The sequence below is a fragment of the Pleurodeles waltl genome, chromosome 4_1 (genome assembly GCF_031143425.1).
Source record: "Pleurodeles waltl isolate 20211129_DDA chromosome 4_1, aPleWal1.hap1.20221129, whole genome shotgun sequence".
Classification (NCBI taxonomy): domain Eukaryota; kingdom Metazoa; phylum Chordata; class Amphibia; order Caudata; family Salamandridae; genus Pleurodeles; species Pleurodeles waltl.
Window position 1 is genome coordinate 56,803,398 of NC_090442.1, and position 15,641 is coordinate 56,819,038.

Consider the following 15,641-nt stretch of genomic DNA (forward strand, 5'->3'; position numbering starts at 1 on the left):
TGCCTGGTATCTGATGCTAACTTGACTGAGTGTATGCTGGGATCCTGCTAACCAGGCCCCAGTACCAGTGTTCTTTCCCTCAAACTGTATCATTGTTTCCACAATTGGCACACCCCTGGCACACAGTTAAGTCCCTTGTAAGAAGTACCAGTGGTACCAAGGGCCCTGTGGCCAGAGAGGGACTCTGAGGGCTGCAGCATGTATTGTGCCTCTTGCCAAACACATGCAACACCAAACACATGCACACTGCCTTTGCACCTTGTGTGTGCTACTCAGGGAGCCATGCCCACAAACCATTGCCTGTGGCATAGGTATGTCTCTAGCAGACCTTCTAGCAAACCTTTCAGCCCAAGGCAGGGTGCACTATACCACAGATGAGGGCATAGCTGCATGAGCAATATGCCCCTACAGAGTCTAAGTCCATTCCTAGACCCTGTAAGTGCTATGTAGCCATAGTGAGTACATGGGCTGGGAGTTTGTCATTACGAACTCAACACCTCCATGTTGGCTCAAATGAAGACTGAAAATTTGATATCAAACTTCGCAGCACAATAAACCCACATTGAGGGCAGTGTTTGATTTATTGTAAAATGCACACAGAGGGCATCTTAGAGAGGCACCCCGTACCCTTAGCAACCCTTTAGTGTTAGGCTGACAGGTCTGTGTCAGCCTGCCACTAACAGACGAGTTTCTGACCCCCATGGCGTGAGAGTCTTTGTGCTCTCTGGGGTCAGAAACAAAGCCTGCTCTGGGTGGAGGTGCTTCACACCTTCCCCCTGCAGGAACTGTAACACTTGGAAGTGAGCTTCAAGGGCTCAGGCCTCCTGTTACAGTGTCCCAGGGTACTCCAGCTAGTAGGGATGCCTGACCACTCCCGGGGCCCTGTACACAAGAAACTCCAAAAGGGACTCCAGAACTGCCCCGGGTCCACGAGCCTTGACCACTCTGCACCCGATACCACTGCCCGCTTCCAGGTGGCCCACAGGTCCAGAGCAGGTCCCCAGGCGATTCCAACCTTGTGTCCACCCTGGGTTGACCCCTCCTGGCCAACACGCCGACCCCTGCTACCGGACCCGATGAAGATTCCGACACCTAAATATACTGCTGCATCCGCAGCCCCCAGGCCTTGGGGAATCTGACCGATGGTTCAGCTACATTCAGCAGGCAGTCCACCTCCTTGTCCAGTCTTTGGTTTTCCAGAACCGACCACCTGGACCCAGCCTGCAGCATCTTTGTGATCCCCGGGGCTCCCCTATTGAAAAGCATTGGGAGCCCAACGCTGTGTTTGCATTCTAAACCCGGCCGCCCCTGTGCCACTGAGAGTGTGTGTTTGGTGCTAACCTGCGGCCCCATCGATGCTCACCTAAACACCCCAGGTCTGCCCTCCGAAGTCACAGGTACTTTACCTGCCAGCAGATCTGTTTACGAATGCCCTCAGTCTCCATAGAATCCTATTCTAAATTCAACACCAATTTTGACCTCTGCACCTAGCCAACTCCATGTTGCTGGTGGTGCATGTTTGGGGTCATCTTGAAGTTTGACCTGTGGACATCCTAACCCCAGGAGACTGGAATAGTAAGTCAAGTTAACTATACTAGTACACCCTGTAGGAGGCTGGCCAGGCTTGTAGTGGGTACCAATGTTACTTACACCTTATGCCAGGTCCAGTTATCCCTTATTAGTAGAGTGTAGTAGTGTTCTAGCAGTTTAGGATGATAGAGGTAGCTATAGCAGAGCAGCCAAGGCTGAACTAGGAGGCATGCAAAGCTCATGCAATACCACTTATATCATATAGGTAATATATCATAAGAAAGACAATACTCATAGTTACTAAAAAATAAAGGTACTTTATTTTAGTGACAATGTGCCAAAAATATCTCAGAGGATATAATCCCTTAGGAGGTAAGTAGCATACATAAAATATACACAACTAACCAAATCAGGTAAGTAAAACAGTCAGAAAATAGTGCAAACACTGTAGAATAGAATAGAATGCAATAGGCCTAGGGGCAACACAAACCATATACTAAGAAAGTGGAATGCAAACCACAAATGGACCCCTAGGCTAGTGTAGTGTGTAGAGGGTGGCTGGGAGTGTAAGAAAACACTATGGGTGTAAAGGAGACCCCACCCCAAGACCCTGGAAAGTAGGAGTAAAGTACTACTATTTCCAAGGACCAAAACAGAGTGCAAAGCACTGAAGATGGATTCCTGGACCTGAAGACCTGCAAAGGAAGGGGACCGAGTCCAAGAGTAGCTAAAGTGTCGGGGGGGGCAGGAGCCCACTAAACCCTGGATTAAGGTGCAAAATGGCTGCCTCCGGTTGGAAGAAGCTGCAGGTTTTGCAACAACGAAAGGAGGTAGGAGGTTCTTCTTCATGCAGAAGATGTCCAACGCCGTGCGGGAGGATACAGAGTTGTTTCCTTGGAAAAATACCGCCAACAAGCCTTGCTAACTGCTAGAGTCACAGTTGGAGAAAAAGGGTGCTGCCCGGGCCCGGGAAGGACCAGGATGTCGCCACTTGGGAGAGGAGACAGAGGGGGCCCTCAGCAACGTAGAGAGCCCTCAGACAGGAAGGAAGCACCGGCAGAAATCCTTGAGCACGGGTTCAAGAAGGCTGAACACGGCGGTCGTCTCAACACTGCAAAGAGAGGTCCCACGACACGGGAGATCAACTCAGAGAGCTGAGCATCGCAGGACGGAGTGCTGGGGACCGAGGCTCGGCTGTGCATGCAGGATTTCTTGGAAATGTGCACAGAAGCCCTTGTAGCTGCAGATCACGCGGTGCACAGGATTACTGTCTGGGGAGGGGAGGCAAGGACTTACCTCCTCCAAATTCGGACAGTTGGACCACTGGACAGTCTGGGTCACTTGGGTCCACCACCTGTGTTCCAGGGGCCACGCTCGTCAGGATGAGAGGGGACCCAGAGTACCGGTGAAGCTGTAGTTTGGTGCCTGCTGGAGCAGGGGGAAGATTCCGTCGAACCACGGGAGATTTCTTTGTGGCTTCCAGTGCAGGGTGAAGGCAGGCAGCCCCCAGAGCATGCACCACCAGACAACAGTCGAGAAAGCCGGCAGGATTAGGCGCTACAATGTCGCTGGTAGTCTTCTGCTACTTTGTTGCAGTTTTGCAGGCGTCCTGGAGCAGTCAGCAGTTGATCCTTGGCAGAAGTCGAAGAGAGAAGTGCAGAGGAACCCTGGTGAATTCTTGCAAGTCGTAATCTGAGGAAAAGCCCACAGGAGAGACCCTAAATAGTCCTCAGAGGAGGATTGGCCACCTAGTCAGGTATGCACCTATCAGGAGGGGTCTCTGACGTCACCTACTGGCACTGGCCACTCAGAGGCCTTCAGAGTGCCCTCACACCTCTGGAAACAAGATGGCAGAGGTCTGGGATACACTGGGGTGGGGATGGACAGGGGAGTGGTCACTCCCCTTTCCTTTGTCCAGTTTCGCACCAGAGCAGGGACTGGGGGTTCCCTAAACCGGTGTAGACTGGCTTATGCAAGGAAGGCACCATCTGTGCCCTTCAAAGCATTTCCAGAGGCTGGGAGAGGCTACCCTCCCCAGCCTTTAACACCTATTTCCAAAGAGAGAGGGTGTGACATCCTGCTCTCAGAGGAAATGCTTTGTTCTGCCCCCCCTGGGACTGGGCTGCCCAGACCCCAAGAGGGCAGAACCCTGTCTGTGGGGTGGCAGCAACTGTAGCTGCAGAGAAAACACCAGAGAGCTGGTTTGGCAGTACTGGGGGTCCATAGTGGAGCCCCCAGGATGCATGGAATTGGTTCCCCAATATCAGATTTGGAAGGGGGGGACAATTCCATGATCTTAGACATGTCACATGGCCATATTCGGAGTTACCATTGTGAAGCTACATATAGGTATTGACCTATATGTAGTGCAAGCGTGTAATGGTGTCCCCGCACTCACAAAGTCCGGGGAAATGGCCCTGAACTATGTGGGGGCACCTTTGCTTGTGCAAGGGTGCCCTCACACTTAGTGACTTTGCACCTAACCTTCAGCAAGGTGAAGGTTAGGCATATAGGAGACTTATAAGTTTTTTAAGTGCAGTGAAATGGCTATGAAATAACGTGTGCGTTATTTCACTCAGGCTGCAATGGCAATCCTGTGTAAAGGTTTGTCTGAGCTCCCTATGGGTCGCAAAAGAAATGCTGCAGCCCACAGGGATCTCCTTGAACCCCAATACCCTGTGTACCTAGGTACCATATACTAGGGAATTATAAAGGTATTCCAGTATGCCAATTAAAATTGGTAAATGTAGTCACTAGCCTATAGTGACAAATTTAAAGGCAGAGAGAGCATGAGCACTGAGGTTCTGATTAGCAGAGCCTCAGTGACACAGTTAGGCACTACACAGGTATACACATTCAGGCCACAAACTATGAGCACTGGGGTCCTAGCTAGCAGGATCCCAGTGAGACAGGCAACAACATACTGACATACATGTAAAATTGGGGGTAAAATGCCAAGAAAGATGGTACTTTCCTAAAAACCCGCGCAGACTCTATGGACTAAAACTAAAATCAAACAAAGTACATTTGCTACATATGCTTGGTACCTACTTACAACAGTACTTACTTTCCGGTTCTAGTAATAAAATAAAAAAATATATATTTTTGCTATATAAACACTATTGGCCTGGAGTTAGTCCCTGAGTGTGTGCCTCATTTATTTACTGTGTGTGTGTACAACAAATGTTTTGCACTACCCTCCGATAAGCCTAAATGCTCGACCACACTACCACAAAAGAGAGCATTTGTATCATCTACTTTAGCCTCTGTTAAGCCTCTGGGGAACCCCTGGACTCTGTGCACAATATACCTCACTTTGGTATAGAGCCAGCTGTCTACACTGCCGGCCGATAGAAGTGACCTAACCAACCAGGTTTTTAGCTTTTTCCGGAACACTAGTTCCAAAGGTGCAGGGATTTCCATCGTTTGGCAGCTAGGAAGCTGAAAGAACAGCCTCCAATTCGTGCCTTTCTGACCAGGGGCACCACTGCTAGAAAAGAGCCTGCAGATCTTAAGTTCCTCACAGGAACGTAAGGCTTGAAGAAAGGATGCAAGTAGCGAGGACCCTTATTTCTCAGGGTCCCGTGACAGAAGCACAAAGCTTTAAAAGTAAGTTGTTTTTCGAGAGGCAGCCAGTGCAATTTTGACAAAGCCAATCCCAGAGATGACCGTCTAAGGATATTCAAGAGCAGACAAGCTGCCACATTTTGTACCCGCTGGAGTCTCATCAGCCGGGTCTGCACCACTCCTAAGTAAAGGACATTACAATAGTCCAGCCTTGAAATGACCAAAGCCTGGACTTCTGTCTTTCTGCCAGCCTCCAGAAGAAAAACTAGAATTTTGCTAAGGACTATTAAGATTCTGAAGCACTTGCCAGCTAGGGCTGTGATCTGGTTATTTATAGAAAACTTCATGTCGAACCAGATCCCAGGGTTCTTGACTTTTGGTTTCAAGGAGCCAACTACTTCTGGCCACCAGACAGAGAACCAGATAGATGGCTGGTTCCCAACAATAAGCACCTCCGTTTTCCCAGCAGTTCATGTCCATCCATTGGGCTACCTCCAGTAGGCAAGCCCGTAGAAGCGCAGCAGTGTCAGTGTCCTCCTGAGCCAGGGTAATAACCAGAGGAAGAACTGCGATTGAAAAGATTTTGTCAGCATCTGAAAGGATCAATCCTGCAAGAAGGAGGCTAACCCCTGCAGATCCTTGATCCCAACACCGCATTTCCAGAGTTGTTCAAGCAGAAGGTTGTGTGACACGGTGTTGAAGGCAACGCCAAAATCTAACATCAGCTCCGCTACTGTGGTGTCCCTGTCCGTAATTTGATGAATGGACTCTGATGTTAGCAGCAACGCCGACTCTGTACTGTAGGAGGGGCGGAAACCAGACTGAGTTCTATGGAGAAGCTCTTTCATCTCAATGAAACCAGCCAATTGCTGATTCACCCATTTGTCAGCCACCTTAGAAGTGAACGCCAGTAGCGAGATCAGCCTAACGTTTTCTGGTTTAGTTGGATCAATTCCCGGTTTCTTCAAGAGGGCAAAACCATGGTGTGCTTCTAAATTCAAGGAACCTTACCCATATCGAAAGAGGTATTCAAGAGGTCACATAACAAGAGTGCTATAACAGACATACCCCGCTCCAGGTCCTCCGAGGCTGCCAGGTCGGCAGGGAAGCCAGACTTCAATGCTGCCACCAGGAAAAACAACTCCTTTGGTTCAATAGCTTTGAAAGAGAGTAGCCCAGCATCATCTGATAGGGGACCAAACCATAAGCTGCAGCATGATGCAGACCTAGCCACCTCAGGACATGTAGAGTAAATGGCTGCAACCTTGTCAGCGAAAAACTGAGCTATTGTATTTCAACGTTCCTCTGAAGGTGTTGCTGTTGCTGAGACACGATCTAAAGAGGACAGAGATTTTGCAATTGAAAAAATTTCACGCATAGAATTATGCGCTGCCCCAATTTTATCAGCATAAAAACATGATGGGTCGCCTTAATACATCTCTGATATCCCTTCAGGGCCAGCTGATAGCTGGACTTGATGGTTGGGTCAAATTTCCTGCACCAAATGCGCTCTTGGCACTTGCAATCCTTTTTTAAGGCAAGTAATTCATCATTAAACCATTTGACCGAAGGTTTGTATCGCTTAATAGTGTGATCAATATTGGGTGTAATTTGTTCAAGTGCATCCAATATCTAATCTGCCAAATGAGCATTAGTTGTGTCGACACATTTATCAAGGCTTGGGCGTTTCCAGGCCAGAGACTGAGGAAAGTTGGCCAAAGTTACCCTTGCCCATTTGCCAGTCCTTGCCACCTGACCAAGACCAGGTAAACGTATAGAGTTAACAACAAGCACCTGAAAAGGAGTGGTAATATGGTTGAACTATATCAGAGGCAAGGGACAGTCTACTGAAAGACGTGTTGAGTTTGAGAAGACCGGGTCCAAGATATGACCCAGTGTGTGCGTGGGGAGTCTTACAGTTGAGTAAGTTGGAGGGCTTCTAGATCTGCAGTTAGTGAGACCACCACACCGCCTGAGAAGCCACCAAAGTGGAGATTAAGATTCCCCACAACCATGCAGTTGGAATAACGCATAACAAAAAACTGCAGTAGCTCAGTTAATACAGCCTTAAAGCCGGTGTTCTGTCTTTAGCCGCTCCCCATCTGAATCGGGTCGGCTCTGTTATGTGCGCATGCGCACCAGCGATTTTGTCAATTTCGCTGTCTGGAACTGCTCCCCTCAACAGGCACATCTGGAGCGCATGCGCGCTTTGAATTTTACTGAGGATGACGCGCATGCGCGTTTTTCATTCCAACGGTCGGCATTACCAGGGGCACAACAGATTGCGGTCGGAGCAGCATTACCGCGTTACGGACACATCGGAGCGGCGCTATCCCTTCTCTAACGTCAGCACTCGGGCCGATTATATATTACATTATATATATAATCTCGGCTTTCCTCTTTTACTGAGTTTCTTTTGTGTCACTGCCCTTCTACTAGTTACCTGTTCCCGAGCTGTGTCGCGGTGTTCTGCCTTTAGCCGCTCCCCGTCTGAATCGGGTCGGCTCTGTTATGTGAGCATGCGCACAACTGTGCGCATGCGCACCAGCGGTTTTGTCAATTTCGCTGTCTGGAACTGCTCCCCTCAACGGGCACATCTGGAGCGCATGCGCGCTTTGAATTTTACTGAGGATGACGCGCATGCGCGTTTTTTATTCCAACGGTCGGCATTACCAGGGGCACAACAGATTGCGGTCGGAGCAGCATTACTGCGTTACAGACACGTCGGAGCAGCGCTATCCCTTCTCTAAGGTCAGCACTCGGGCCGATTATATATTCTATATATATAATCTCGGCTTTCCTCTTTTACTGAGTTTCTTTTGTGTCACTGCCCTTCTACTAGTTACCTGTTCCCGAGCTGCGTCGCGGCACCCCATTGGGCCATTAAAAGCAGCTCGGGACGCCGCACGCATTTTGTGAGCACTAAATAAATGGCAGTTAGCGCGATTACCCTTATAAAATGCGAGCCTCTGTTTAGGTGGGGCCAGGATCGCAGGCATGAATGTTACTGTTATTAGGGTGACCACCTGTCGGTAATTTCCACGGACTGCCCGTAATTTGGCCTTGCCGCCCGTTGTCCGCGATGAAAGGGTTAAGGGACGGTATTTGTCCGTTATTTTAGCCTTTCACCAAAAGGACAACGGAGGCAGAGCCAAATTACAGGCAGATTAGTTTCCCCAACTGGACTGAAAGGCAGGAGGTCTCCTGTGCTCAGAGGCAGGGAGGGGCAGATAGATAAGAAACTGCCTTCTTGCCAGGGGGTCTCCTTCCCTGAAGAAATGCAAACATGGGCAACTGGTAAATCTGCAAACATAAAGGGGCTTGAAAACCTGCATTGACTTTCACCAAAGGAGTCACTTGAAGTTTTCTAATAGCAAAGATATTTTCTTTCAGAGAGATACTGTAATGGTGTTCCAAGGTGATCTGTGGAGTGTGTGGTTTTATTAGACTGTTATAAAAAATGTTAGTACTAGGTATAAACTATATATTAATCAAATCTGTATTTGAAAAACACTTTTTTTTAAATTTAACTGAAATGTATTTGCGTATTTTGTAGCAGCCTATATTATGATGTAATTGTATTTATATAGCATTTACTACCCCCGACGAGGCATCAGTTGCATGTTTAAAACAAGGACTTACACATTCACAGTTCTTTCAGGGACCTCATACCTCATAGTACTAACAGGCATTGGCAAAGCCAATAGGTCTTGTCTACGCAAGAGTTATTGGCTTTGCCAATGTGTTTTAACCAGAGTGGCTGCTGTTTAGCATGGCTATAAGTTAGTGGCATAGTGGCGTGAAGTTCATTTGAGTGGCGTAGAGTACAGTGCAGTGGGGTACTGTGCAGTTGTTTAGAGTGCATCTGCGTAGAGTGCAGTGGCATGGGACAAAGTAGAGTAGAGTGGCATACAATAGAGTGGCAGAGTGCAGTAGTGTAGAGTCGTGCAGTGGCATAGAGTGCAGAGTAGACTTGCGTGGCAGAGAGTGCAGTGGCGTAGTGTTGAGTGGTGCAGTGCAGAGTTGATTATAGTGCTGTAGAGTGGATTGATGTAGAGTGGCACAGAGTGCAGTAGCGTAGAATGCAGTAGTACAGAGTAGATTGCTGTACAGTGGCGGAGAGTGCAATGTTGCAGAGTAGAAGGTAGTGGTGTACAGTGTAGTTTAGAGTGCAGTGGCATGGGGTAGAGTAGCATAGAGTGGAGTAGAGTGGCATACAATAGAGTGGCAGAGAGTGGAGGGAGGGGCTAAAATGGCGTCCGGGGCGGTCGCTTGAACTGAGCGCTCCGTCCCGGGCTTCACCGAAACTATCCTGAAAGGCGCCCCTCGGGATGTCGCGGCCGCGCTCGAGGCGGGGGTCCGCCCGGGACGGTCCGGCGCTCTCGCTGGGGGCCGGGCTCGGGCCCGTCAGGAGTTTGGAGCCGGGGACCGGCCAGGAAGGACCCGCCCCGAACAAGGCGACCGGGTGGAGTTGCTACGGCAGCTCTACCCGCGCCTTCATTTTGCACGGCCGGCGCCGGCCTGCCTCTGGTGCGATCGCGGGTGCCGGAGCACCGCGGTCGCGCCTATTGACTTTGGGCCGCCGACCGGGCCCGGTTCATTGCTCGCCGGGACCCGGGGACGGTGCCTTGAGCCCTCCCGGCGCGGCAGTCGGCCGGCGCGAGGTGGGAGCAAGAGCTGTTGGACCAAGGCAACAGGTCATCAAGGCGCCGTTTAAGGAATCGCTGCGGCGGCCCAGGAGGGGCTCATCTCGTTGGGCAGTAAGGGCACTCCTGCCCTGGATTAAAAAAAATAATAATAAAAAAAAAACACAACGGCTGGAGGACTGCAGGGAAGCTAAGGAGCACATCTACAGGACAGTGTATTGCGGTAAGGGGGGGTGAGCTGGAGGGGGTAGCTTCATCTACGTGGCCGGGACATTATTGAACCTATGGGCACCCCCCCTCCCCCCCCTGAATGGACGGCCCCACAACAGTCCTGTGCCCCTTATAGTGGAGGCAAGCAGCGCTGGAGGGCTTATGCCCAGTGCGTGCCGCAGACCTCTGCGGACTCTGCCTAAGTAGCTCGCACGGAGTGAACGTTCCCCAGGCATTGTGTATCTTTGATATAATAGCAAAGCTAAGTTATAGGGGTTGCGCGGGGGATAGACTGTGGGCGGCGGGTGGCGTTGGAGAGAGCGGTCTTGCGTCCCGGGGGGCGCCTAATGGTATAAGCAGACTAAGCGGGTCATTCTGACCCTGGCGGTAAATACCGCCAGGGCCGGGGTCGGCGGTAGCACCGCCAACAGGCTGGCGGTGCTCCGCCGGGCATTCTGACCGCGGCGGTACAGCCGCGGCCAGAAGCGGAAAGCCGGCGGTGTACTGCCGACTTTCCGCTGCCCATGGGAATCCGCCATGGCGGCGCAGCTTGCTGCGCCGCCATGGGGATTCTGGCACCCCATACCGCCATCCAGTTCCTGGCGGTTCACCCGCCAGGAACAGGATGGCGGTATGGGGTGTCGTGGGGCCCCTGGGGGCCCCTGCAGTGCCCATGCCAATGGCATGGGCACTGCAGGGGCCCCCGTAAGAGGGCCCCACAAAGAATTTCAGTGTCTGCTTTGCAGACACTGAAATTTGCGACGGGTGCAACTGCACCCGTCGCACCTTCCCACTCCACCGGCTCCATTCTGAGCCGGCTTTCTCGTGGGAAGGGTGTTTCCCGCTGGGCTGGCGGGCGGCCTTTTGGCGGTCGCCCGCCAGCCCAGTGGGAAACCCAGAATGACCGCCGCGGTCTTTTGACCGCGGTACGGTCTTCTGGCGGTTCCTGCTTGGCAGGCGGCTACCGCCGCCCGCCAAGCTTAGAATCAGGGCCTAAGTCTGCAGAAAGATGTGTGCCCCTTGTAAGAGCCACATCTGGAAGATATGAGAATCCCAATATGCAAATCCAACCGGATATGGGTTAGTTTATGTGTGTTTAGGTTTAGTAGTTTTATGCTAGTGGTAGGTAGCAATGGGGTTCTATCGTGGGGAGTTGGGGATTGTAGTTTAGCAGTAATGCATGTATCCAAATCACTCAAAACACAAAATAAACAGCTGCACTCGCTATATCTAATAAATAGCTGCTGTAGAAGGGTAGTGACCAGGTGGGCCAACACCAAAGCTCAGATCTTAAGCGCAGAGACTTATCCCCCAAACTACGTAGGATTCCCCCTGGGATTAACAATAAAAACCAGTATATCATAGTGACATGGAATGACTAGGAGTGCACATTGCCATATTACAAGAGGCACATATGCTAGAAGGGGACTTACACGACCTGCGCGCGAAATGGGGATGCCTACTGATAGGCACAACGTACTCGGCCTATGCCAGAGGGGTGATGGTCTGGATAGCGGTGGGAGTCCCATTCTTATTAACAGCACATAAAATAGACCAAGGCGGAAGGTACGTAGTAGTGGAGGGCAGATTAGATGGCAGGCAAATAGCAGTGGTTGGCATATACGCTCCAAACAGTGGTACTACGGGATTTCTCAGCACCCTCACTCCAACATTATTGTCTCACCCCATGGCCCTGGCCCTCTGGGGCGGCGACTTCAACAGCACACCATCTGCAATATTGGATAGATCCTGTACCCAAGCGAGCTCACCAGTAAACAGGAAACCCACAGGCCCCCTACAAGACTGGGCAAGCGTAATGAGTCTACACGACATATGGCGACTAGGTCACCCAAAGCAAAGGGAATACTCATTCTACTCAGCACCACACAACACCCACACCAGAATAGATATAATATGGGGCACCCGAGATATAGGGACACTGGTCAGCGAGTCGGAATATTTAGCAAAAACTCTGTCAGATCACGCACCACTGAGAATAACACTGAACTGGGGTAGATCACGACAGGCGATTCCCACCTGGCGGTTCCAAGCGGAAGCACTTCACGACCAGGCATTCGCCGAAACATTGAAAGAATCTATAAGCCAATACTGGGATATTAATGCCATGTCTGCAACAACGCGCGCAACAGAGTGGGCCGCCCATAAAGTAGTAGTACGCGGAGTATGCATATCCTCCACGTGGGGAGTGAGACGCTCCTTGCAGGCGGAGATCGGCAAACTAGAGAAGGAACTCAGAGCAGCAGAAATAGCGGTAGCACTAGGAGAAGTCCCTCATACTGTCCTAAAAGAGAGGCGCTCAAAATATAATAACGCCGATAGCAAACTCCGTTGCCATGACTATAACTATCACTTAATAAGGCTGCTAACAGAAGGGGACAGATCAAGCAGATTGTTAGCTTGGCTGCTCCGCGAGGACAGACAGCAATCTCCAATAGGGGCCATACGTGTGGGTGCTCAAGCTATGGCCACCACGCAGGCAGAGATAAACGAGGCGTTTAGGAAATACTATTAAAACTTATACACCAAACGCACCTCATGCATTACTCCACAACTTGAGGCCTTTCTCGCTGACTCCCTACTGCCGCAATTATCACAAATAGACAGAGAAAAAATAGAAGCCCCCATGACAATGGATGAAATAGAATTAGCCCTTGCACAGCTGCCTAGAAATAAAGCGCCTGGCGCAGATGGCCTCCCGTCGGAATATTACAAAGCCCATCTAGCTTGCCTGAAACCTCATCTTTTAAGGGTGTTTGCAGAAGCGTGGACTAATGAATGCCTGCCCGCATCCCAAAGAGAAGCTATGATAGTGGTACTCCCTAAAAAAGGTTGTGATCCCACTGATGTCAAATCCTATAGACCACTATCACTTCTAAACGTAGACTGTAAAATACTAGGCAAAATACTAGCCAACAGATTAGCCCCCCTCATGCACTCACTGATACATACAGACCAAAATGGCTTCATTCCGAGGCGCAACACCTTTCTAAATATTCGCAGACTACTGGGCATAATGGGGGATACTCCCCGTGACACACAAGAGGAAATAGTGCTTTCATTAGATATCGAAAAAGCCTTCGATACGCTCGAGTGGGATTACCTCTTGGCTACAATGGCCCGCATGGGATTAGGTCCCAACTATATCCGCTGGGTCCGGACATTGTACTCCAGCCCAAGCGCAAGGGTGAAGACGGGTGGGGTGATTTCCGACAGCTTTTCGATTTTCCGGGGTACGAGGCAGGGCTGCCCCTTATCCCCGTTACTGTTTGCTATGGCAATGGAACCTCTAGCGGCAAGAGTACGCCTTATGGAACACGAATGGGGAATAACCAGGAACGGGCTCTATCACACGATCTCGCTATACGCAGACGATGCCTTAATATATATCCGGAATGACCGTGCACTCGTTCCCTTTGTGATATCCTTACTGGCTGAGTTTGGAGACCTGTCAGGCCTAGTGGTAAATTGGGAAAAGTCGTGCGCGTTTCCTCTGGCAGGGCGGTCACCCATGAATCAGGATGCTCCTCAGATAGGGCGTCTAAAGTGGTGCCCGGAAACGTTCAAATACCTCGGGATAAACATATACCACAACACAGAAGACCTGAGAGATGGAAACCTGGGGAGGGCGCTGACCTCCATAAAAGGCTCACTGCAGTTCTGGAACAAAGTCCTGCTCTCGCCGCCTGGCAAGGTGGCGATCGCAAACATGTTGATCCTACCCAGACTCCTATACTATTTCGCGGCCCTACCGATAACCATTCCCAAAAGCTTTTTCCGAAACTTAAACACAGTGCTGCTGCAGCTCATTTGGGGAGGAGGCAGAGCACGTGTGGCCCTAGCCACGCTACAACGGCCGGTTGATGTGGGCGGGCTGGGAGCCCCCAACTTCGAACGTTATTATGCAGCTGCACAGCTGCAATGGGTCCAAAACTGGATCCACATGCCAGCGCAGGCAGAATCTACGGGCTTGGAGTCCTGGCTGAAGGGGACCCCCTTGATAGGGTGGCTGACATCTAAACACCCTAAGTCGGAACACGTCAGCCCACTGCTCGCGGTGGCACACACGTGCTGGGCTAAATTTGTGCAAAGAGGAGCGGACACGCTCCCCTATTCCCCACACATACCATTGGACTACCTAATGGGGGGGATTACAGCTGCAATGCGGGCGCCGCGGGCATGGATGGAGGTGGGAATACAGACAGTGGGCGACTGCTTCGAAGATGGCAAGCCTATGTCGTTTGAGGCTCTTCAGGCCCTCACAGAGATAAGCCCCGGCCAGATCCTGACATACCACGCCATATGCCACACAATAAAAAAGATGTGGGGGGCAGGCACCTCGGAACCAGCGGTCTCCCCCGTGATACACCATCTTTTACAATACAATGACCAAGTAAAAATAGTATCCAATCTGTACAAAATCCTAAACAAATCTCCTGAGCCACAAGCGGAGAAAGCCCGGGAGAGATGGAACGCTGTACTTCCCGCCCCAATCATACAGGCGGACTGGCCAAAAGCCTTGTATCACGCCCGGGGCGTCTCAAGAAATCCAAGATTCAGGTACACTCAATTTAATTACACGCACCAAACATACTTATCCCCAGCCAGGATAAAGCGAATGTTCCCCGGCTCTGAGCCAGTATGCCCCAGATGCAAAGCAGCGTCAGCATCCTTCTACCACATGGTATGGGACTGCCCCAACATACAAACAGCCTGGTTGGAGGTGGTACGGGAGATCTCCGAGTTAACAGGGCTTGAGCTGATAGCAGACCCAGGGTCTTGTTTACTGGGATTAAGGGAGAGACCTAAAAAACAAAGGGGGTTATTCTAACTTTGGAGGAGTGTTAATACGTCCCAAAAGTGACGGTAAAGTGACGGATATACCACCAGCCGTATTACGAGTTCCATAGGATATAATGGACTCGTAATACGGCTGGTGGTAAATCCGTCACTTTTCCGTCACTTTTGGGACGGATTAACACCTCCTCCAAAGTTAGAATAACCCCCAAAAACACTTGCACAAATTCGTAGATCTTGCCTGTTTAATGTATAAGAGATTGATAGCGATGCATTGGAAAGCCTCCAGTGCTCCTGATCGTTAATCTTGGTACATCCTAATACTGCGGTGGGCCCGCACCGAATACCAGGTACTAAAGAAACTGACGCGCAAGGGGCGGTATCACACAGGTTGTTCCACCTGGGACACCCTGGTATCTAAACTTGAAGCCAAAAACGATGATATGCCCCCATGAATCAGTGAATACACACCTGCAAAACACACAATATAAATCTCCCCACGCCTCCCACAATAGAGGCGCAGCCCGCAGGGTGGCCAGCCACAACGGCACCAATATCTCCCTCCCCCCCCCTCTTCCTCCTGTATTCATGCCCCATTAGCTCTCTAATGTAGGATCACCAACAATGCACAGGGCGTGGTATCACTCTGGGGGCCTCCCACGCCCACTAGCCTAAACGGGGCCCCTGGCAGAAGGCAAAATATACAGGCCCGGCAGCACATGGTCCACGCTGGACACGCGTGTACACCCCCAAAGATAGTCCACACACGTCAAGCTTCAGGCAATTGCAGCAAGAAATGATACTGAAGGATTGGTAGGATTCCGAGATGTGTTCAATGGGGGGAGGGGGGGAGGTCTGTGGTTGTTGTTAAAT

The 15,641-nt window shown here is 50.7% G+C and overlaps 1 long non-coding RNA gene across 1 annotated transcript in view; it reads left to right on the forward strand.

The window, feature by feature from the left end:
• The first annotated feature begins 7,752 nt into the window (after positions 1-7,752).
• Positions 7,753-15,641, forward strand: part of LOC138288421 (uncharacterized) — a 67,684-nt gene continuing 59,795 nt past the window's right edge. The window contains exon 1 of the long non-coding RNA XR_011202393.1: positions 7,753-7,848. This is a non-coding gene — a long non-coding RNA (uncharacterized lncRNA). The remainder of the gene's footprint in view (positions 7,849-15,641) is intronic.